This window comes from Pelodiscus sinensis, chromosome 16 (assembly GCF_052426305.1).
Source record: "Pelodiscus sinensis isolate ZL-2025 chromosome 16, ASM5242630v1, whole genome shotgun sequence".
Lineage (NCBI taxonomy): Eukaryota > Metazoa > Chordata > Testudines > Trionychidae > Pelodiscus > Pelodiscus sinensis.
Window position 1 is genome coordinate 19,961,200 of NC_143067.1, and position 23,057 is coordinate 19,984,256.

General features: G+C 38.8%; 1 protein-coding gene and 1 long non-coding RNA gene across 2 annotated transcripts in view; one reads left to right on the forward strand and one right to left on the reverse strand.

The window, feature by feature from the left end:
• Positions 1-23,057, forward strand: part of KCTD16 (potassium channel tetramerization domain containing 16) — a 200,493-nt gene that overhangs the window by 59,561 nt on the left and 117,875 nt on the right. The window lies entirely within an intron of this gene.
• Positions 649-10,781, reverse strand: LOC142818724 (uncharacterized). The gene is made up of 3 exons (XR_012896338.2): positions 10,717-10,781; positions 3,593-3,818; positions 649-795 (listed from the first exon to the last, which is right to left on the reverse strand). It is a non-coding gene; the product is annotated as an uncharacterized LOC142818724 (long non-coding RNA).

Sequence of the window (23,057 nt, forward strand, 5' to 3'; positions counted from 1 at the left end):
CTGGTTCAAATGAGGAGTGTGGTTGACTGGTCAGTTTCGTAACAGTGAGGTTCTACTGTAAATCTAAATTACAAACGTCAGTAGGGATTGACTCATGTTCCATGTGCAGGCTTTCTGAACATACAGATAAAGTTGACTTGATGAAACTTTCTTTGGTTCCAGAGTATGACTGAATAATACAGTGAACTAAACCATGGCAACAGTTCTGCATAGGAGCATATTTGCTACTGAGGAGAGAGTATAAGATAACTTTAGTTTTAGAAAAGTGAAGATAAAGGAATCTGGCCAGCCTTAGAAATTACTATTCTGTTTGATCTCTTACCTGACGCTGAGCTGCACTAAATTCCAGACTAATGTGAAAGTGAATCCTGTCTTCCATGGCAAAGAGTTACTAAATCACGGCTGCTTCGTAATATGTTGCCTTACAAAATGTATTGTACACTCGCATAGACAGACAAGTCAAACTGATCATCATCAGAACAGATTATTGTTTTTTAAAGCCATTCTGCTTGCCTGTGATTAACATCATAACAGTGAGATATCTTAATATTCTGCTACTTTGAAGGAAAAAGAATGCAAATAAGGCATTTCAGACAGCTGCACTTACGTTATTAACAGACAGTTGGTCTTCCACATATGTTGGTCAGCTGTACATCATTAGTACAGTGCCTGCAGTCCTCTTTTCTTTGTTTTGAAGATGAGAGTGCATACTCTGAATGTTGTGTCTTTCTTCCTTCATAATATAGTTGTTACAGAGATAGGCAGTGCTGAGACAGAAGGAGTGGGGACTGAGACCTGTAACACTACAAGTGGAAAGTGTGTTCAGTCTAAATTGTTGCTGGTTAAAGCAGGTATTTTTGACCTAGTCTTATTACTGTACAAGCTTTCATTAGTATTTATTCCACTTTTTTTGTGTTGAGAAATTCTTTGCAAAGTCTCCATACTTTCTTTTCCTAATAACTTGCCTGAGGTTGGTATCTGCTTAATATGACTATTGCTAGATGGATTGCACAATAGAAGAGTCACCGTATAACTCCAAGGAATAAGTGTATCAGTTCTGTTCAAATAGTATAATAAGTTTGAGAAAGATGAAGTGTGACAGAGATTCAAAAGGAGGTTAAAATATGCATTTTATTTGAAGCTAACAATAGAGAAATTAGGCTTCTGTCTGTTTCCACTTCTGATGTTAAAAAATGAGCTTCTGGCTCTTTAAATTACAGTGCAGTTCATGGTGAGACATTACCTAACTGAATTATTTATAAAGCTACAGCAAACTGCAAACTCTGGCAAACAAATCATTTAAAGCTCACAATCCATCTGTTTATTTTTGCTGGGTAAGGTCCGTCTTCACCTAAATGCTCCCATTCATCTCAATTGTGAGAGAGGATGAGCCCTGAAAACTCCTTTCCAAAACTGGTCCATCAGGAAATTCAGTTCGCTCCCAAGCACATGCTGCTCAAATCAAAGCAAAGGAATATTTAGAATTAAATCTCTACAGCAAGATTTTGCCTCAAGCTTGCACTATGTGTCTTGGAACTAGGCATCACTCAAGACTTGTACTAAGCACAGAAATTATTTCCAAAATAACAAGCCGGCATGTTAATGGTTAATGTTTCCAGGACATACAGAAGAATTATATGGAAGACACACAAGGAACTGGTTCTGACTTCACTTTGGTTTTTACCCAGGTGCAATTCCATTTATTTCAGTTGATGTTCTTCTAGTTCTTAATCATGGGTGAGAGCAGAATCAAGCCTAAATGCTCTTGTAAATATGCATGCATAACATCTCATGTATTAATGAGAGTTACATGCATACATCACAGTAAATTAATCACTTAAGGCCTGATCCTGCCAGGGCCAGGTAGCCTCTTGCAATTTGCTGGGTGTTCTTAGCTCCCTGGAAGTATGTTTGGTCCCAATGTGGAGAGAGTGCTATACAAGCTGACATCTTGAAATGCACATGCAGTGCTTTTCTTTGGAGTCCTTTGCAGTACTCTTGTTCTCTAACCAGTACATTTCAGTCACCCTTGACTTCCCTTCCGAATCACATCTTCAGAAAGCCCATCTTTTTTTTTTTAACAAAGTTCAATAAAACCATAGTATCTCTGAAAGCCAGTTTTGTTTGAACTGTACTTCTCAGTAAATTGACAGTTCTCGTTCCCCTCAAAATGTGAACATTGCTCAGATAACACAGTATTCACATGAAAAGATTTCTTGAAATTCTTTAAGTGCACATTAAAATGCAAATCGGTCTTCTTATTAAAGATTTCTGGAATTTCTCTGACAACACATTTAAATGCAAATCGCTGAAACGTAGACTCAATATGAAAAACCAAACAATTATTTGATCCACATGCTGAAATTAAAATGGAAAAGCTTTATACATCTTGGTAAAATCAGCGCAGTTTTAATAGTGTATCTATGAGAAGGCTCAGCACAAGGTCTGTTTGGCCTTCTAGACACAGTCATAAGCAGATCTGGGAGAATAGTTAATGAAAAACTAGTCTTTGCAAATTATATGGTCTGGAGCCAAAAGGTTCAAGTTCTACGGTCTTGATGGTGGGAGGCAATTCATTTTCCATTTCACTGTTGTCATTTCTCAATGTCAATTCACAATACCCCTTCAGTTGGTCCTTCCCAGAGAAGGAATATATTGGCTACCAGTGTTCCCCATTATCTGTGCACATGTGTGGCCACTCAGGAGAGAGTCAAATGCCACCCAGCTGATTAGCAGGGCACACACAGCTAGGTTTGTTTCTACTGGTGGTGCACATTCACACATGCCTCGGTGCACATACAATTATTCTGCACATGGATGGAAAAAATCCTCACATAGATAGAAAAGATTAGAGGGAACATTGTTGGCCACCTCTGTAGCTGAACTTGATGTTTCTGAGGGTTCTGTAAAACTAAAAAAGCTGTTGTTTAATGCTTCTGCTGTCCGAGTAGGACTTGATTTCCATGTCTCATGGAGTTCTGAGATGGGAGAATTAATAGGGATTTTCTCTCATGAAATGCAAATGTGACAATTTAATTTAAAAGTAAATATTATGACCAATTTTAAGATTTTGATATTTTTTCACATTCTGACTTTGGATGAAAAGTAAAAACAATAATTTTCACTAACCGACAACTCAAAAATTTGATTCAGGTCAACAAACATTTCATTTTGAATTTGACTATTTTCCCTCTTTTAGTTTAAACCTTTCATTAGTCTAAATGTTTTTAACTTTTTAAACCAAGTCATTTTGACTCAAATCCTAAAACTTTTTGATCCAACATTTTCAAAACTTTTCCTCAATTTTTTCAAGCTTGTATTTCATTGAAATTACAGTGCCAACCATCTCAGTTATGATAAACAGTTATATTTGGGCAAAAAAATTGTTGAATAATTCTGGAACAGTTCCAGATACAATGGATCATCCCCACAAAATGCTGTTCAGTGAATTATGTAAGCAAATAGAAGAAATAGAGAAAACAATTTTTTCTAACATTTCTGTTCTTAGCGATTATGTGTAATAATAATTGATTTAAGGTTTTCAGTTGGAAATGTGATTTTCAAGTGAACAGTATCCCTTTAATTGCATTACCTCTGTACGGATATACCTGGAACTTTGGGGAAAATGTATCTCAGGGACTCTTCCAGCTCTTATTAAGGCACTCATTTAGCAAGGAATGGAAGCATATTGAAGACAAGATACTAGAGCAGATGGACTCCGGATCTGATCTAATATGGCAACTTCTGTGTTCCTACGAATGCTAGCACCAAACAGTGCCATCAAATGCTGTTGCTATTGCGGTACACATACTGCAGCCCTATTTGACAAAAACAAAAAGGGTCAGAGTTAATCATTTACAAAGTTAGGACCCGATCCAAAGAGCTGCTGAGCACCTGCTGAGAATCAATGAAGTCAATGGAAGCTGCAAGTGTGCAGCATTTTTTGGGACCAAACCTATTATTTTATGCAGAAAATTTCCCATTATACCATTACCCTACCACTCCTCTTTTGCTCAAATTATTAAAAAAAGTCTCCCAGAGCACTGCTTGCTGATGCGTGTTGCTGAATTATCTTTACCCATATAATAGGACCCTGCTACTTGATGCAGGATAAGGAAGAATAAGTTAGGATTCAAAACTTGTACATTCCTTGACTGATAATAGGAGCCCCTTCTAATATGATTAGATTATATGCTTCATGCCCTCAATGTAATTCAGCACTATGACATACCTAAGAGTGTAATTAAAGATTTTAAATAATATAAAATAATTGAGTAGCATTTAACAAAGACTAAATTCATCTCATTTGTCAATCATAGGCAAACCATTGTAGATTTCTTCAACATTCTACACCAGTGGTGGGCAGCCCACTGGGGTTCTATGTGTGGCCCACAAGACAAGGGCTACGTCTACACTGGCCCCTTTTTCGGAAGGGGCATGCTAATTTTGAAAGTGGGAATAGGGAAATCCGCGGAGGATTCCTACTTTGAAGTAGGAATAAGAGATCCTCCGGAATAGGGCTTTAATCCGGAGGATCGGGCCAGTCTAGACGCTTTTTTTCCGGCTTTTCCCCAAGCCGGGAAAAAAGCAGCGGACATGTTTATTTAAATCCGCGGGGGATATTTAAATCCCCCGCGGATTTCCCTATTCCCACTTTCAAAATTAGCATGCCCCTTCCGAAAAAGGGGCCAGTGTAGACGTAGCCATTTTGTTTAGCGATGCCAATACACAGGGTTGACAGATTCTGCTGGTTTTCATCCACAGCATTTTTTTCCTACCAAAGTGGCATTCACTTGAAGTGAGGTCTGAGCAGATTGCACACAGCATTGATTATGAGAGCTGCGTGCTCCCTCTGCATCCAATCAAAGTGCTGCTGGTTCAGTTGGCACACCGCGCGGACTCTAGGTATAGAAGCTTAATTCGCAAAACCACTCTATCCTCGGAGACCATCTTGGTCAAGACAGTCTTGCAGCCCACTGATATAAAGGAGGCTACTCATGTAGCCCACTCACTAGTTTAGGTTGCCCACTACTGCTCTGCGTTATTCATATTCTGAATGGTTTGGATGAATAATTACCACACTGTGTGTTTCATAACCCATTCTCTACAGCTGTTCACATTTAGTTATTTACAATTTGAGGAGTGTGATTTTTCACATGGTGGTATTTCTTCTCCACTGTTGGGTGGCTTACTGCTTTAACAGGAAGAATGTAATATATTTTGGGAATAAATTAGTTGAACTTTAAAGGTTTGCAAATATTTTTCATGAACATCAATTGTTCAAATATTTACAAATGATTCTGTGAGCCCATACAATGATTAACATATTCCCAGGGATTGAAATGATTCAAATAGGAACTGTTTATTTACAAATATTAGCAAATCTGTTTCATTTTTCCAACAGCTCTAGTCAATAAGAAATGAATGACAGGGCACTTCATAGCGTCACACTATGATGTTGAGTTGACACATCGGTTTTTATTAATAGTTGATGTGCATCTAACAACTCAGATTCTTCCCTAAAGAATAAAAAGTCAGATTCTTCTCCTCTGGGCATCTAATGCCCCACAAACAAGCTTTAGAAACACTATGGTCTTATTAGGGATATTTGCACTTCACAAATGAGATTTTGCTTATATTTGAATGGTTATGATATTTTCATGTGCTAATCAGGGCCTTTGTATCTCAACTGTTCTCCATTCAAATGCTTGTTGATGAGGATGAGCAGAACTGAACTATTTTCCTGCTCAGCATATGCCATCAGATTTTTTTAAAGAAAGAAATTGCCTTTTCACATTTTCAAAGATAGATTTAAAAAAATGGGTGAAGTGATATTGTACAGATATTCTTGTAAACAAAATTGAATACCAGTGACAAAATGAATCTAGTCATTTCCCCCATGCACTGTTTTTGTGCTTACATGAACAATAACTATTTCTCTCAAATAATATTGAATGATACTGTGCAGACAAATTGTACTGTAAGAGGCCAGTAATTGCTGCCTCCTATATTTCAGTATTTTAAAAGAGAATATAAAGAAGAGGACAAATTTCAGGGGGTTTTCCTGGACAAATGTAGTCAACTGTCACTTGTCTTTCCCCCTCCTTTCATACCAAATGCTTTTGTGTTGTGAAAAGCAAAGCAGGCAAAATATTGTAAATGATAGAAAAAGGTGCTAAGTGGATGGGAGCCTTAGGAAAAGAAACATTTAAAAAAAAGTTCATAGAGACAAATTCTACTATGAGTTTCACCGGTATAAACCTAGAATAATTCCATTCCCTGGAGTCAGGCTATGTCTACACTGCAGAGAAAAGTCGGAAAAAGATAGGATTCTTTTTCCACTTTTTTTCCAAAAGAGTCTTTTCCAAAATTTGGCTTGTCTACACGGAGCCAAATTTTGGAAAAAACTCCTCTTTCAGAACATCCCTTATTCCTCTCAGTGAGAGGAATACAGGGTTGCTGAAAGAACATGTCAGCTTTTTCGGAAACTGTTCCAAAAAAGTGGACGCATTCCTTGGACATGGCAGAGCTTTTCCGGGATGCTTCTGGTATCCCAGAAAAGCGCTGATGTCTAGATATAGCCTCAGAGTGGAGTTATTCTGGATTCACACAAGTCTAAATGAGAGGAGAATTTGGCCCCCAGATCTCCCAAAGACCCAGCTACCCACTGTCTTGCACCTTGTCCTATATTTACGTTTACATTTTCAATGGTGCAAAATGGTAGAACAATTAGGGTTGCCAACTCTTTCGACCGGACAGATCGGATGCCATTCACAGCAATGGTATCTCAGCCATCCAGTTTGGTAGAGTTGGCCATCCTAAGTACAATGCTGACAAATTGGAAAAGTAGCGTTCTGTGCCCTTTTCACACACTGTGTACTGATGTCAGTGATGACACAGAGTAGACAAAAATGCTAAAAATTTTTAATATAAACTTAATGTTAACAGAATTGAGGGTCAAATTCTGTTTTCACTCTTTCTGGTGTAAAAGTGAGAATAATTCCAATGAGGTCTCGGTTGTTTCAACTAAATTCCCAGTGGGCCGTTCGAAATGCATCTCAGAGAAAAACTTCACGTATATTACCAGAAATCAGCATTTAGAAGAGGAATGTGGGTAAGATAGCATGAAGTCTAAATTGCTCCACGGAAGATTGAGTCACTGCCTATCACAGCTGATGCCATTACTAGGACAAAATACAGGACTATGTAGCACTTTAAAGACTAACAAGATGGTTTATTAGATGATGAGCTTTCGTGGGCCAGACCCACTATTTGATCTGAGGAAGTGGGTCTGGCCCACAAAAGCTCATCATCTAATAAACCATCTTGGTAGTCTTTAAAGTGCTACATAGTCCTGTATTTTGTTTCAGCGACACCAGACTAACATGGCTACATTTCTATCACTATTACTAGGACAGGAAGAGTATATCTGAGGAATCACTGGTGATAGCCAACAATGTGATTTGAAAATACATGCACTGCTGGTGTTCCACCAAAATACTTGAATCAATCAGATAATCCTATAATCTAGGTTAATAAAAACCTAACCAAAAAACTCTAAGCAGATATTCAGCATCATATGAAACCACATGAAAAATGACACTCCAGAGAAATTAGGAATAAGTTTTTTCTCCCCATCAAACAAAGGAGGAAAACATCACAGAAACAATTTTATATTCATTACAAATGGGTTCCTGGTGACAGAATAATTCGGGTTGTTGAACTCTGCTCCCTGTAACTCCTTATTTGCTCACATTCTAAAGATCTCACCTGGATGAAAGTTTCCAAGCCTAATGTCTGCACAATGGACAATTTTACTAAGAAGCCTGAGCAGAGAGGGAGGGGAAATTATAATTTCTCAAGTTAGATATACTTTTCAAAACAGCTTTTACATCTGAAATAGTTGGGGTGGAGGGTGTGCAATTTGAAAAGGAAGTATGATAGCTCTCTTGGAAGAGAAATGTCTAGAATGTTCTTAACTTCTTGGGCCAAATACCATTCTGAGTACACCTGTGCAACTCAATTGATTTACATGGAGTTGCGACATTGTAAAACAAAAGATAAATTTAGCTTGTTATCCATGGAAGAAGAGCTGTAGATGTGCACGTTTCTTTAATCTGGGACATCTTTTACTATAGACTTTGAAGCAGAGCAACCCATCAAACTCAGAAGAGAGTTCAACTTTAAGAATCAATCAGTTTTAGATGTTCTCACACCAGTGTAAATAGGAAGTCAAGCCCATTGATTTTACTTGGACTTATATGTAATTTATGCAGCCATTTACATAAACTCAGAATTTGGGCATAGAGCTGTCCATGGAGTTCCTCTGAGTTACACCAGCACAAGCCACAACATATTACTTCATGGAAGAGTTTACCCAATACTGATCTCTATGCAAGTATTCCTAAAATTGGGCTATTGATATGCTGCCCCAATCCTGATCTCCTTTAAATCAATTAGGCCATGTCTACACTAAGAAACTATTTTGAAATTAGTAAATTTGACTTAACTCCTGATTTAACAGATTCGAAGTAGTGTGACCACACTATGGGGAAGCCTTGAAATTAGTCTGAGACAAGGTCCATTAATGAGAACACGCTGCCTCAGATTTAGAGACCAGGAAGCACTGGGAAGTAATTAGTTTGAATTACTCAGGGGAATAATGAATTTGAAATAGCGGCACCAGCATGTCCACACACGGTTATTTCAAAATAAGTTAGTGTTACTCCTGATGAAAAGCAGGCATACAGATTTTGAATTCTGAGGTAACTTGGACGCTCCACTTATAAATTCGACCGGGGGTATTTTGAAATAAAGTCCTAGTGTAAACAAGGGCTTAGAGTTCTGCCACTGGCTTTCAACTGGAGCAGAATTATTCTTACCTTCTTCAATGAATCCCTTCAGTGAAAGGATGTATAGAGCACATCCAGATATTGGCGGAGAATGGGTTAACTCTCCCCCTAGGTAGAGGAAGGAAGGAGAGCTGAGCCAGTTGTGAAAAATCAATTAATTCCCTCAACCATTGTATAAGTGGGAGGTCTGGCAAGGGGGCATGATCATCTGTAGATTGAAGGTTGAGCTAGGTGGATTAAGTTTCTAATTCTCTATTGAGCTGAGCTGATTCTGAAGGGAATCACATTTCAAACCTTTGTTTTGTGTGTGGCTGGAAGATACCTCACTCTTTATGGTGATGGGAGCCTTTTTGCATTCATATGTATGGTTTATAGGACTAGGGACTTTACTCCATTTATTCTCTGTTTTATCAAGGGAAACCCACCCAAAGGTGTTTAAGCAGAGTTTTGTTCATTTTCCCAACTCCCCCACAAGAGAGAGCTGAGCTTCAGCTGTGTTTATTAAGAAGAGAAAAAAACCCATCTTCTACTTTTCCTGAGATTGTGAAGCAAAATGAGATTAAATTATATTAAAAACAATCAGTTATTTGAACGCCAAATTGTTGGGAATCTCATCTTTCAGAGTGTATCAAAGAGCAAGAACTTTTTAAAATTCTTGGTAGTCAATGCTGGAAAGGTAGGATTAGGATGCTGAGTCTTGTGAGATATCTCTCAGTTAAAACCCATCTTAAGAAGTTTATCTTAACCACACAAAAGCAAAGAAATATAAGAATATCAGTGACCCTTGAATATACCACTCTATATGAGTAATACATTACAGGTTGTATTAGAAAAATATATTGCTCTTGATCCAGTAAGGTTTACAAACATTGACAATAAGCACAAATGAGCTATTTATAGTTGGGCTTTATTTCTGGGCTTGCCCTTTCTTGTTTAATAATGAACCCCCCTCAACTCGCTTTCATATACTTTATAAATATTTAAAGTGCAATGTTGATTTTAATGAAGAGCTGAGCTAGTTGTTTATCAGTTTGGTGCTTTGGGTCTGCTCCTCCCCTGAATCAGTGTTTTCAGTTCCATTGCCAGATGAAACCATTTCTGGCTGTGCTGAGAATTCATAGAAAACTCAGTTCACAAAATCTATGTCTACACTGCAGGCTTCTTGCGCAAGAACAACCGTTCTTGTGCAAAAACTTGCTGAGCTTCTACAGTTCATGCACGTTCTTGCGCAAGTAAATTTACAGTAAAGCGTCGGAATAGAGGGCTTCTTGCACAAGAGTTATTCCTCTCCCCACGAGGAATAAGCCCTCTTGCACAAGAAGGCAGTGTGGATGGGTAACAGGGGTTTCTTGCGCAAGAGAGCATCCACACTGCCATGGAGGCTCTTGCGCAAAAGCACATGGCAGTGTGGACACAATCTTCTGCAAGACCTTTTGCGCAAGAACTCTTGCGCCAAACAGTTCTTGTGCAAGAAAACTGCAGTGTAGTCATAGCCAAAGGGCAAATTTCTTTTGGAGCAAAAGCAGCTCTGAATCACAGGTGCAGGTCACTTGATTGATCTGACTCCTTTTCAATAGGTGGTTTCAGGCAGTGAAATACTCACTTGGTGGGTAAGGAAGCACCCTCCTATTTGGAGGTACCCAAGCTGTTGCCAACCAGTCTGACCTATCTGTAGTAAGAGAGGTTAATTGTTGTAACTTTATTTACTAACTTTCACAGACTCAACATCTGACTATTTTATTGGCTTAAAATTCCATTTCTCCTATGTACACTTCCTCTAAGTGCTGCTTAAGCATGTGTGTTTTCATTCCTTCCCATTATAGTTCGTATAAAAGAAAGAAACCTGCAATTTATTGATTAGTACCTCAGTCTTTTCCTTCAGGGAGCTGTGGCTGTGCCCAGAACTTTGCTTGCTACTGCGTTTTACCTGGAGGGAAATGAAGTAATTTACAATCACTAGCTATAAAACAACCCCCTTCATCCTGCAGTCTGAAAGCAGAACACAGATCTAGCCATTTCAGTCAGCATTACAATTTCCAGGTCTATTTCTAATGCCTTTCTGCAAAGATTTTAGGAAAATTGAAGTCCAAGGCAGTGAGGATATTGTGCTGTAAAAATGTCCTGAGTGCCTAAGCTTGTGCAGACATCTGTCTATAGAGACTGCTTATTATCTACCTCTCATCATTCTTTCTTCCTTTGACTGGTAATCACCTGTCTTGTGAGAACATATGCTTTTCAGGTTCCAAATTGGTATCTGCAAACAGTTCTTTCTTCCCTTCACTTTCTTTGCTCTTGCTTTTTACCTATAGCACAAGGCAAGTTATCCCCATTGTGGTATGGAATCCACTCCCTGTATTGGAAATGAGAAACCAGAAATATCCCACAAACAAGTAGTCCTATGTGAAAAACCTACCTTAAAGATTAATGAAAAGCTTATGCCCAAATAAATGTGTTAGTCTTTGAGCCCCGGTCTACACTAGGGAGTTATTAAAAATAACCCCCCTTGCCACACTACCAAGTCTATTATTTCAAAATAACACTCTGGTTATTTCGAAAACTGTACTCCTGCTTTCCTCGGGAATAAGGTTATTTCGAAATAGTTACTTTGGGAGTTATTTCAAATTTAGTTATTTCAAAATAATTTCCTAGTGAATACATGCCCTAAGGTGCCACAGGACTCCTTGTTGTTTTCACTCAGTCTAACATGGTTACCTCTTAGAAATATCCAGTGACTTGAATTGATCTGATGCTTCCTTAAATAAAAATAATTTAAAAAGCCACACACCGTCTCTGCACCCAATACATTTAACATGTTAATACACAGGATGCAATTCTTTTTATAGAAATCACCCAGCCCACTACTGCCTGGTAATTATGGCCAGATGCATTTAGAAAAGTATTCAGTACTTAACAGTATTTCTGTGACTCTGTCTTCTGTGCTTGGGAGGAAAGGCATAAAGAGTCAGTGAGTAAAAAATAGGTGAGAAAAGCAACTTCATTTTCACCCTAGCACGTCATTGATAATTTATTTATTTTTTTAGCTCAAGGTATTAAATCTTCCCATCTTGAGAAAGGGCTCAAGGGTGCCAGGCTGTAGGTCCTTTCACTGAATTGCTTACAACAATGTTTTCCCCAGTGAGCTGGAGATTGCTGAGTTTAAGGCCCCATTTCTGCAGTTGGCTCAGAACAGATGGATCAGGTCATCTACATAGATCTGTTGACAGGATTGGGCCCCAAATTATTAGACTTTCAAAACAATAAATTTCCAATTTGTACAACAAACAGAAATCTAATGACATTTTTTTCATATTTATCCTGCTTTTTTGAACCTCTCCCACAGTTCTGTTGTCTCTCCCCCTCCTTTCTTCTGTGCATTTTAAACCTTCCACTGCTGCTCAGTCTCCCAGAGCTCCTTGCAGCCTTCTTGGCAGTCGTTAGTGCTATGTTATAAATGCCCCCTGGTTTAGATGCATCTCCTGCTGATATAACGCTACCCAGGCCAGCACTTTTGCCAGCAAAACAAAAGTTTTGCTGGGAAGGGAAGGAGGAGTAGAGGGATGTTCTTTCCACACCTCTGACAAAAGTTTGACCAGCAAAAGTGATAGTGTAGACCAGGGACCTCAAACTCAGTTTGCCTTAGGGCCAGCGCCAGTTCTCAAATCTCCTAGTGAGCCAGAGGGCACCCCCCTCTGGCAGGGTTTGGGGGGCAGCAGTCAGTCAGGCAGGCAGGCAGGTGAAAGGGGCTGGCTAGGGGCATGCCTCACCGCCCCCCCATCTGGGTCTTCCCTAGCTCTCCATATGCTCCCTAGATGCCATTTCAGGAGGGCAATGTGAAGAGGGCTGCAGCTGCACATACCAGGTGGCTGCTGGTCTTCTTTCCCTTCCCATGAAGGGAAAGTGCATGGCCTGTGTGCATTCCTCCTCTGCCCCTCCCCTGGTCAGCCTGGAGGGAGAGGAATGCAGCAAGCTAGGCACTTTTCCCTCACTCCCTGATTGTCAGGGGAAGAGGAAAAAGGTATCTGAGGGTGCAGCCCCCTCGCTTTCCCAGAATGGCCCCTTTGGCCCCTCTGCACTCACCCCTTACATGCACCCACCCCCCTGAGCTCAGCCCCCTTCCCTGATTCCTGCATTGCACAAACGCCAACTCTCTGCCTTGAGCCGCTCCTCATTCACCCAAATCTGAATCTTACACCTCCAGCCCCAGCCTCCTGCACTGAGTGCCTTCTCATCCCCAAACTCCTTCCCTGACTCCTGTTACTCCACGCCCACATACTCACTCCCTACCCTGAGCTCCCCATACTCCCATACTTCAATTTCTTACAAGTACTTTCATGTCACACCACCTAAGGCACCTCCCTCTCCAAGAGTGCAACCTGACAGAATCGGTAAGCAACTTAAGTTACTTTCACCACTGAAATATTAGTAGATCTCTAATACTTGTCTGTTGCTGCAGCTGCAAGGCTATAAAACATGCACTACCCGTCAGTAGGTTTTAATTCCCTCCCCCTCAGACAAGGTTCTTTATGAGTTTATTATGAAAGTAATTCTGAAATCTGATTTATCGCTTACAAAGAAATCTCCAATCTGCAAAACTTGTTACAGGCAAACACTAACTGCAAAATAACTGCCCGTGAAAGAATCTAGGGAACATTGCTAATCGCTTAATGTGTCTTGTCTTGTTTTGATTGGCAGCTACATTTCTCTCTCTCTCTCTCTCTTTTTTTAAACCTACCTTCACTTTCTTTCATAGACACCCTCAGACTCATTCTGGTGGTTTATCAGAATTGAAGGGAAAGTGCTCCAACGTCGATTTATATACTAGAAATGATAAATCAACCCCTGCTGGATTGATAATTGCCTATTGATGATGGGAGTGGAGCTACTCCAGCCCCTGCCAGTTAACTGTAACCAGTAAGCATCACCCAGTAAGGGTTAGCCATTTACATCCCTACGCTGAAGTAGATGATGCTAATTTAGTTTTGGCTGCAGAACATGCAAAATAAGGAATTGTTTTAGAAAAAATTAATATTTCCCTTTATTTGTTTGTTACATTTTCTCATGCTTCTAATTACTTGTAATGGTGATTTTTTGCTTTTTTTTGTGTTCTTTCTAATAATGCTTGCTTATATGCACTGCCTCTAAGTATCCATTGCTCTTTTTAAAGCATCTTGAGGAGTCGTAAAGAAATTGCTGCTGCTAGACAAAGATCCTTTTATCTGAAAACATTATAACACTCAAACTATTGTGATGACACACCTATGTAGATAAAGACATACATAATGCTTTATGATCATTAAACCTCAAAGCCATGGGTGAGTATTATATCTGTTTTACAATCCCAGGTACAAACTAATTACATGTCTTGCTTAAAGTCATATAGGAAATCAGTGGCAGAGCTGGGAAGAGACCCCTATGTTCCAAACTCACAGGCTATAGCTTGGCCCATTTGCCACACTACTCTGCATGTACAGTTCAGCCGCTAGGAAAACTACTTGCTACATACTGTGCAATTTATGCAAGATCATGATTTCTACTCAAGTGTCAAGATTACTCCCATATGTTCATGAGTGATATCTCCAGCTCTTAGGATCAAAAGGTTGTGAAAGCTTGACTCAAATTAGCTGTTTCCATTTACTACTGATTCACTCTAAGGATTCAGTTTTAATCATTTTAGGGATGGGAGAAAGTTGCCATGTTAATTGATGGTAACTGAAATAAATCAGACATGCTACCATTACTTCAGTAGACAGAAGGGAACATTTTCTTGATTATAATCCATTAGTATCAGAGGGGGAAAAAACAACAACTAAAAAATCCCCAATAAATCCCAAACATCAATAACTGATACTTTTAAAAAAAGGATTGAATATATTAGTCCTGATTTTACTTCCCTTTGTTTGAGAGACAGAATTAGAATAAAAGACTAAAGAATGAGTTATATTTTGTAAAGTATGAAAATCAATAACATTTATAGGAAATCTAATTCATTTCTATGGGTCATTTATTCAGCCTTTCTTCCTTCCTGTATTATTTATTATTTGCATTATGTAATAGACCTCATTAGGCTATTTATACCTGCTTTCAGATGGTAATATACTCAGCTAATTACTAGCATTATTGACATGCAAGTTCAAGGTAGTACAGTGAAGACAAGCAATACTCTCTTCAAAGTCAGGGAACAATATCAATAGTTATTTGTGTATTTATTTCCATTTATAAAAATATAACCAGTCCAAAGTTTTGTGTATAGATATGGCACAAACAAGCACCCTAAGCCTATTTTTCAAAAGGGGCAAGAAAAACCATAATACAGCTTGTGATTTTTGAGGCCTCTTCTGATGTGAATAACTATTCTTCAAAGCTTTTGCTTTATGTTCTGTAGCTAGGTAATTCACTATTTTAAATATGGATTCTTAACATCTTCTCCAGCATAAAATCGCCATGTGCTATTTGTTTTAATATCTCTGTGCTCACTGCTGCAGCCTTTGTGTAGAATTGGTATTTTTTAAGGTGTTGTGTTTGCCTGTTGTGCACCAGTAGGAAATGATTAAGCACTTTCACTGGCAGTGAGTTATTTGCAACAGATTGCAACTCTGCTGAATAGGTCCCTTCCCGTCCCTCCAGTTTACAAGCCAAGCCCACTTCCCTTTATCCACTGGGACGCATAATGTCAGAGAAGAAAAGAATTCTAATTTAGGGCCATAGCCTTCCACTGATCCTGTCATAGAACTGATACTGAAATCAAAGGGAGTTTTCTATTTAATAACACTATTGTGCAATATTTTCAGTATCTAATGAAAGTCATACATTTTGTAGGGAGCGTACCATGTCTTACCTACTCATGCTGAAGCATTGGTCAGGGGCCTTTGTGCTACTGCTTTGGCTGCTGTTGTTACTTGTATTTTGGAGTCCTGTCTAGTAGAATGTGTGTTACATAATTGAAGGTCATGGCCTCTGCATAAATCTTCCGTGTAGCAGATGGAAGCATTGCAGCCTCCCAGTAATTGCTTTAAATGTTGATTATTTTCTAGAGCTCAATGAGTATTTTCCATAATAATTGTTTTTTAAGGAAATAGCCTTCTTTTCTTTGAGGAAACAGCATTTTGACAGTACAACTTTCATGAAAGAAATCCGTTTTCACTGAGAACAGTTTAAGTTTTTAGAAACTGAATTTATTTAACATAACTTTAGATGAAAATAAAAAAAATCATGTGCACTACTCTTATTTTCCTCATTTCCCTTTATATTGATCAGCAATGAAATTAAAATAAATGAATAAATAAAAATGTACTCTTCTGAAGTGGGACTGCAGTGGCAGGTAAAGTAAAATGCCGTGACAGCAAAAAACTACAGCATGTCCCATAACTCTCAATAATTTATTACTCTTGTCAGTGAAGAGAGGAAAGATACTATCAAACAACTGAACTAACAGTGAAAGGGATAATAAAGGTGCAGAGAATAGCTTCATGCTAACACCACAACAGAAAAAATAAATGTAGGAGCTCAGAACTGGTATCTAGGACTTGATGCTTCATCCACTGAAGATACTGGGAAATGTTCCATAGATTCAAATGGGACCAGGATCAAATCTCCAATATGAAACTGATGGTAGTTAGAAAAGTTACATTTTAAGGGTCAGGGACTAGAGTCTCTACTGATTTAGTACATTGACTTTAGATAGAATTACTCCAGATTTACATGAGAATGACCAAGAGTAGAATCTGATCCCAGGTGTTTAGATTGGTGCATAGTGTGTGTGCGTTTTTTCATGTGCAAGTGCACGGTAATCAGAATAACTGTACTTGAAAATGACCATGTGTAATCTGAATAACTGTATAGTTATTTTGAAAATGACTACTGGAATGTATAAGAACTTATTTCTATGAGTTGGTACTATGGTTATGTTTGAGATAGCTATAATCACATGCAGGAAATATCTCTGCCAGCAATATTATCTATCTCCACCTAAAATGAGACTATATTGAATTAAATTTTATGTTTTAAAAATGCAGTAGTTGTATTCTTGTCCTTACTTTGAACAGTGTTACCTTTACAATTTGAAGTAGCCTTGATGACAACAGTAATTCTTGTATTGTTTTGAAAATTATGAATATTTATTTAAACTACATTTGAGCCTCTATATAACTCTACAAACACTGGAATACTCTAGCTCTGATCCTCTCTTGAGCAGCTGCTGCTACGCAGGACCGATAGAGAAGTGGTTTTATGATGTGGCACCAGGATGAGAAACAACCAGAATTTTTATTTGTGGTCGAGTTGATGTTTTGTATCCTGGTTTCCTAATATAGAGCTCCCATCTACTGGGCACTCACATACCAAGATGATGGATGCCAAATAAATGCTCATAATAATAACAATAATATTAACTCCTATGGAAAAGATCATTCTAAAATAATGGTATGAAAATATACACTCCTATATCTGTTTCAGCATGTATCGGTTTAGTTTAACAAGCATGAATGATACATATATAATATGTTGCCGGTGGGAAACATTGTGGATTAATGTAAGGTTGGGATGTGCTAAAAGAGGCTGAAAAGAGGTATACGTTTGTTTTGTCGAGTGTAATTTATTCTAAGAAGATATAAGTATGTGCACATAATGGGATTCTAGGGCTGCGATAGTCAATATCCTTTGTTATAGAATGGTAATTGCTTTACTTTTCTGCTATTCATAGACTCATTAAGTCCACATAAGGCAGAAGGCAGATCTTACCATCTTTTCTGGTTGCCTTTCCTCCATTAAAGTCATTTCCCTCAGGACATCTTTCAGCCAAAAGATTTATCTAACTTGCAGCCTATATACCTTGTGCTCTACAATCCTGCGTTTGAAGATGTTTCAGTTATGTTCTCCGTTGCATATCTCTTCATTTCCATCAGTGCTTCAGGGTTTCAATATCAACGAGGGCTAGTTTTTTCTCTTCTAGGAAAAGTAATTTCTAGAGTTGGAAAAAAAATGCAGGGCCTCTGTCTGAGCTCATTTACACCCAATTTAATTTCATTGTAACTCCAACAATCTGAATGGAGTTGGCCCTTATTTATGCTCATGTCAATCAGAAGCAGAAAAGGCCCATTATTGAGGAGCTGTTTCTTCACTGGTAACATAGGTTAATTTCCTCCATATTTTATGAGAACTAAACAGAGTAAAACAGAGTAACTATATGAAAACTCACAGTAATGCATGACATGTCAGAAGACCATACCCAATGTCACATTTACTGCCATATGTAGTTCTAAAGCACACACTGACTTATCAGGAATAGCGACCAGTTAGTCATGGGTTCAAGACAGATTAAGAATATAAGAACCCTTTCTGGGACATGATTCTTCAAACGCTATATCAGAAATGCTGCCTGGTTCCTTGTCCCTTGCCAACTCAGTCCAAGCTTTCATACTATAACAACAATCACCTTTCCATGCTCTACGAGTAAGTTCAGTAAGACACATGCTTTTATTCTATGCAGATAAGGTACAGAATGTTGCATAGGGAAAACTGATGGGCAAGACAGGAATTTCAGAGGAATTAGATTTTGTATACCTGAGCATGTACCAGTGCAGCAGCCGAGGAACAGGAATGAGGCTGGAGGGGGAATGTGCAACAAAGTGCCGCATTTGAATGCTGTGTTTCTAGTTAACCTCATGTCCCCTGTCACATGCCCATTCTATTCCTAACACCCTATATTTATCCTGCTTTTTCAATTGTAACCAAGAAAGCATGCAAAAAGTTGGAGACTTGCTACCTTTCAAGTGCAGATATAAACACTTTTAGCATAGTTATATTTCTTGCACCCCTGTGTAGGCTCTCTGCACGTTTGGACTGAAGCACAACGTCCAGGGGTACCAACAAACTCCATGGGCCCCTGGACAAGGTAGTGGGAGTGGGATGGAGGTGGCTCTGCAATCCCAGAAGGAGCGGGGCCTCAGGCAGAAGGGGCAAGGCTGAGGCAGCCAGCTGAGTATGCCATGCCACATTCCCTTCCCACAGCCCTTATTGCCACCCAGAGCAGGTGGTGTGGCTCTCCAGCACCTATCTAATGTGCTAGATGTCTGGCTGCCAGTTCTGCTGGGCCCTGTGGCAACGGCAACCCCTTTGCCCACCCTATCAGCACGCCTGACAGCCATTCAGGGACTGGTAGGACCAGAGTGAAAGTGGTATGCAAACTCTTCGCCCTTGATAGAAAATGGAAAACACGATAGGGCAAGTCCCATATTTCTTACTCAGGCAAAACCCTGTTGACAGGGTGAATGAAAAATGTGTCAGTTATGAGAAGTACAGGATTCATCCCAGTGATAAAGTTGTTTCAGTTTGTTTGTTCAATGGTCATCCAGATATTGCTCTGGCTTCCACACTGCCGTAGATGAGATTAGAATCTGTTGCATTGTGTTTTTTTTTAAAAAAATCCCTTTAATTATATCTCGTTGGTATTTTAATGATACTTAGCAATGGGCGTGGTACTGTGGCCTGAACAGAACTCCTTTGGAGATGTGATGCGCAGAACTAAGTTTTCCTGCAGATTTGAATGGGAATATCACTTATAGGAGTATAGGGAAGAAATACGAGTTTTTGAAAGCCACAAGGAAGAAACGCCCCAATGGGAAACTCTAACCTCGAGCATAAGTTGCCCTTCTTTTTTATCACCTGTCTTTCCTATTTTGGTCTGAGCCCCTAAGGTGTGAAAATAAAGTATGCCTCTTCCTTGTATGAGAGTGTTGAAAATCTGGAACTGGAAAGGTAACTAGAGATAGGATGAAAGGGTGAAATCATACTGAGAAATTACTCTCATTGTATACTCAGACCTATGTAGGTAGCATGCATAAGCAGTAATAATGAATATGAATAGCTTTATAATAGTATATTCCATAAAGGCCACATCTTAGTGAGAGAAAAGGTATGTTATTGAGCAGCCAGTAGGAAAATGTGCACTCTGTCAGCTAGTCATAAAGGAGATGGAAATACAGGCACTCAGTACATGCAAGTCTATAATAAAAGAGAATTAAAGGGGTAATACTTTTCTATTGTGTCATTTCAACAGTAACCAGCGTGGCCCTATAATGATCCAAAGAAAGGGAATAAAGGGAACAGTGGGAGGCCTGTTTTTAGGTCTGTTCTGTGGGTTGAGTACATAACACATTGTGTCATAAACCTGTGTCATTCTGAGTAGCACCTTTTAACTCAAGAGGTAGAGGCTTATGCTCTTGAGACTGGATCCAAGTCTATTGAAGTCAATGGAAAAACTTATTGACTTCAAATAGCTTTGGACTAAATTTTAGGTATTACAAATCCCAGGTTCTATCCCAGCAGGAATGGAACCTATACTGGGAGTCTCCTTTTCTTTTCTTTTCTTTTCTTTTCTTTTCTTTTCTTCAGCATATTCTATAGTCAGAGGTGGCTTGGCTTGTAAACTTTCCCAATGTCACCATAGAAACAAGATGCAGTAGCAAAATTTGGAACTCAGTGTAAACTTTCACCAAGTCCTGGGATTGTTCAGATATGGGGCATTGGTTTAGTCCATTTAAAGGAACGGGCCCAGTCACAAAGAACTGATCTAGATCCAAATGTTTCCTGAATTTGGGAAAGTGGAGTGGGTCTCATCTCTAAATATAACATGGCAAGTAGGAATTAAGGAAGGTGTCAGAATACCAAAAATGACTTCACTGTATGACAGCTCTTGCTGACCTTTGTACAGCCACATCATATAGCTAACACATTAAGAATGGGTTTTTTTAGAAGACGTCTCATCGACCAACTCTTGGCTTCACAGAAAGTTGATTGCAGGTGTCTATAACGGTGCTCAATGATAGAAAAATTTGATGCTCTGCTCATCCATCATTCTCGGTTCATGCACTCAAGATCCATACACCATAGCTTTATGGAACTTCCTTTCTGAAGAAGCTGCAGTGTATCATACCCCAAGATAGTAGCAATTCTCTCTTCTGACCTATATTGCAGTGCAAACAACTAATAATATCAATCCAGCACTGTCACATTCTGCCTCACTGATCTCTAATGAGGAAAACTAATGGGATGTAGATATAAGTTTTTTTGTCAAGGAGCGAATGTATGGTAGAATGCATAAGTATTTGTCTATAGTTATCTTTCTGTAGCCATGCTAATATTCCATTTGATTTTTGTCACACTGAAAATATCACTTCTCTATCTAATTCTGTGTGTATGGATTTTCTAAGTGCCAATTATATTATAAGCAATTCTTTGATTACACAATTTTCACTGGCTGCTTCTTTCGCCACCTTGTCTTTGATGGCTCATAAGTGTTAAGGGGTGAAATAACTGCATGTTCAGGGAATTTTCTTACAAGCTGATAATTGTTAATTTCCTCATGAATTTGTTACTTTTATACATCATCTCTGATGAGTTCAGAGACTAGAGGGTCATACTATAGCGAAGTTAATGAGGATCATAGACTTGTTGTTTATAACACATATGCCAATTACCAATGGCAACTTTCATGCCACCTTAGGAGAAAAACCGTAAAATTTGCCTTGTTTTGCCACAATGACATTAACATAGTTCCAATCAGCTTAATTATCTCACTGATTTGTTTATTCTTAATTCATTTTCCATATTTTTTTCTTTTGGCTGTGTAGCTCTCTAATGTAATTATCTTGTATTTTGATTTGACGACCTTATTTTATTAGTTAAGATGTTTTAATTACTCTAGTTGCTGTGTGTGTGTTGATAATTGCTCCATATTACGATAACAGTTTCAAGATCATGAATAATACGTAAGACCTCATTTTCTGAGCCATTATTATTTTGTATGGTAAACTGCAGAGGAGATTTAAACTCATTTTAAGGCTCCCTTTGCTGTGTAGAGTTAATATAATGGGCACGATAAAAGCGATAAAATTCCCATTTCCAATCCTCTTTAGGTTTTACAACAAATGTCTAATTATTTTCTCCACAATCTGACCCATTCTGAACTTCGTTAATTTGTGATATAAAAATCCAATTTCCTGTTAATATTTCTAAAATACATTAATGAAACACTTGTACAAATTAAAACCATATACTGGATAAACATAATGGGCCAGATTCTGAAGCCCCTCCTTGATACTAAATCATGGCATTGATACAAGTTCTGTATGGTTGTGCTTCTGCAGAAGTAGACTCTGAGTCACAATTTGCTCTTGTTTCTCCCCTTGCTGTGGGGAGAGGCAGCCTGTACTAGGACAGTACCTGGCATTGTGAAGTTACACTGGTGCAGCTGTACTGTCTAGCATCTGGGGGCGGGGAGGTCCTTTGTCCATTCTTCTCCCAATGCTGATCAGGAAAATCTTTTGACTGGCAGTTGGGAGATTATTACCTGTGTGTATTTGGTATCCCGATACTACAGCTGCTAGAATACTCTTTCCATTCTGATGTCTGCAGTTCAACAGGTATATGTATAAATTGGGGAGGGTTCAGAGAAGAGCAGCAAGAACGATTAAAGTGAAAGACTCACAGAGCTCAATTTATTTTGCTTAACAAAAATAAGGCAAGAGAGTGACTTAGTCTCAGTCTGATAGTACCTTCATGTGGAATAAATATTGCTAGTGGGCTATTAAGTCTAACAGAGAAAGGCATAACAAGGTCCCCTGGCTCGAAGTTGAAGCAGACAAATTCAGAGTGGAAATAAGGCATACATTTTTAACAATGAGGATAGTTAACTGATGGAGCAATTTATCAGGGATTGTAGTGGACTCTCAGTCATTGGCAACTTTTAATCAATATTAGATTTTAAAAGATGAGCTCAAGTTAAAATATCAGTTATTTTGTAGACATTCTCTTTCCTGTGTTTATACAGGAGATTAGACTAGATCACAATGAGCCCCTCTGGCCTTAGAATCTATGAATCTATAAACTGTGGGGGCCAGGGGATGAAGCCAAGACTTTGCTCCCTTCCACTCCCCCACATGCATGAAGAGGATGTAACTGCTCTGTGAAGGCTGCTTTTCCCCCCACGTAGATATCTACAGCTGGGCAGCCTCTGAAAGAGAGCAAGGGGTGCTCATGATGTACCAAGTTCTTGTCTACACTTTTTAGGCAGAACAAATTCTCATTGAATCCAGAGACTTCATTAACGTGTGGAGACAAATGCTTGAGTCCTTCCTTACTTTTTACTCAACTGTTACTCAGGCAGATCTCAGCAAAGGTTCCAGTATTTGTCCCTATAACCCCCTTTTT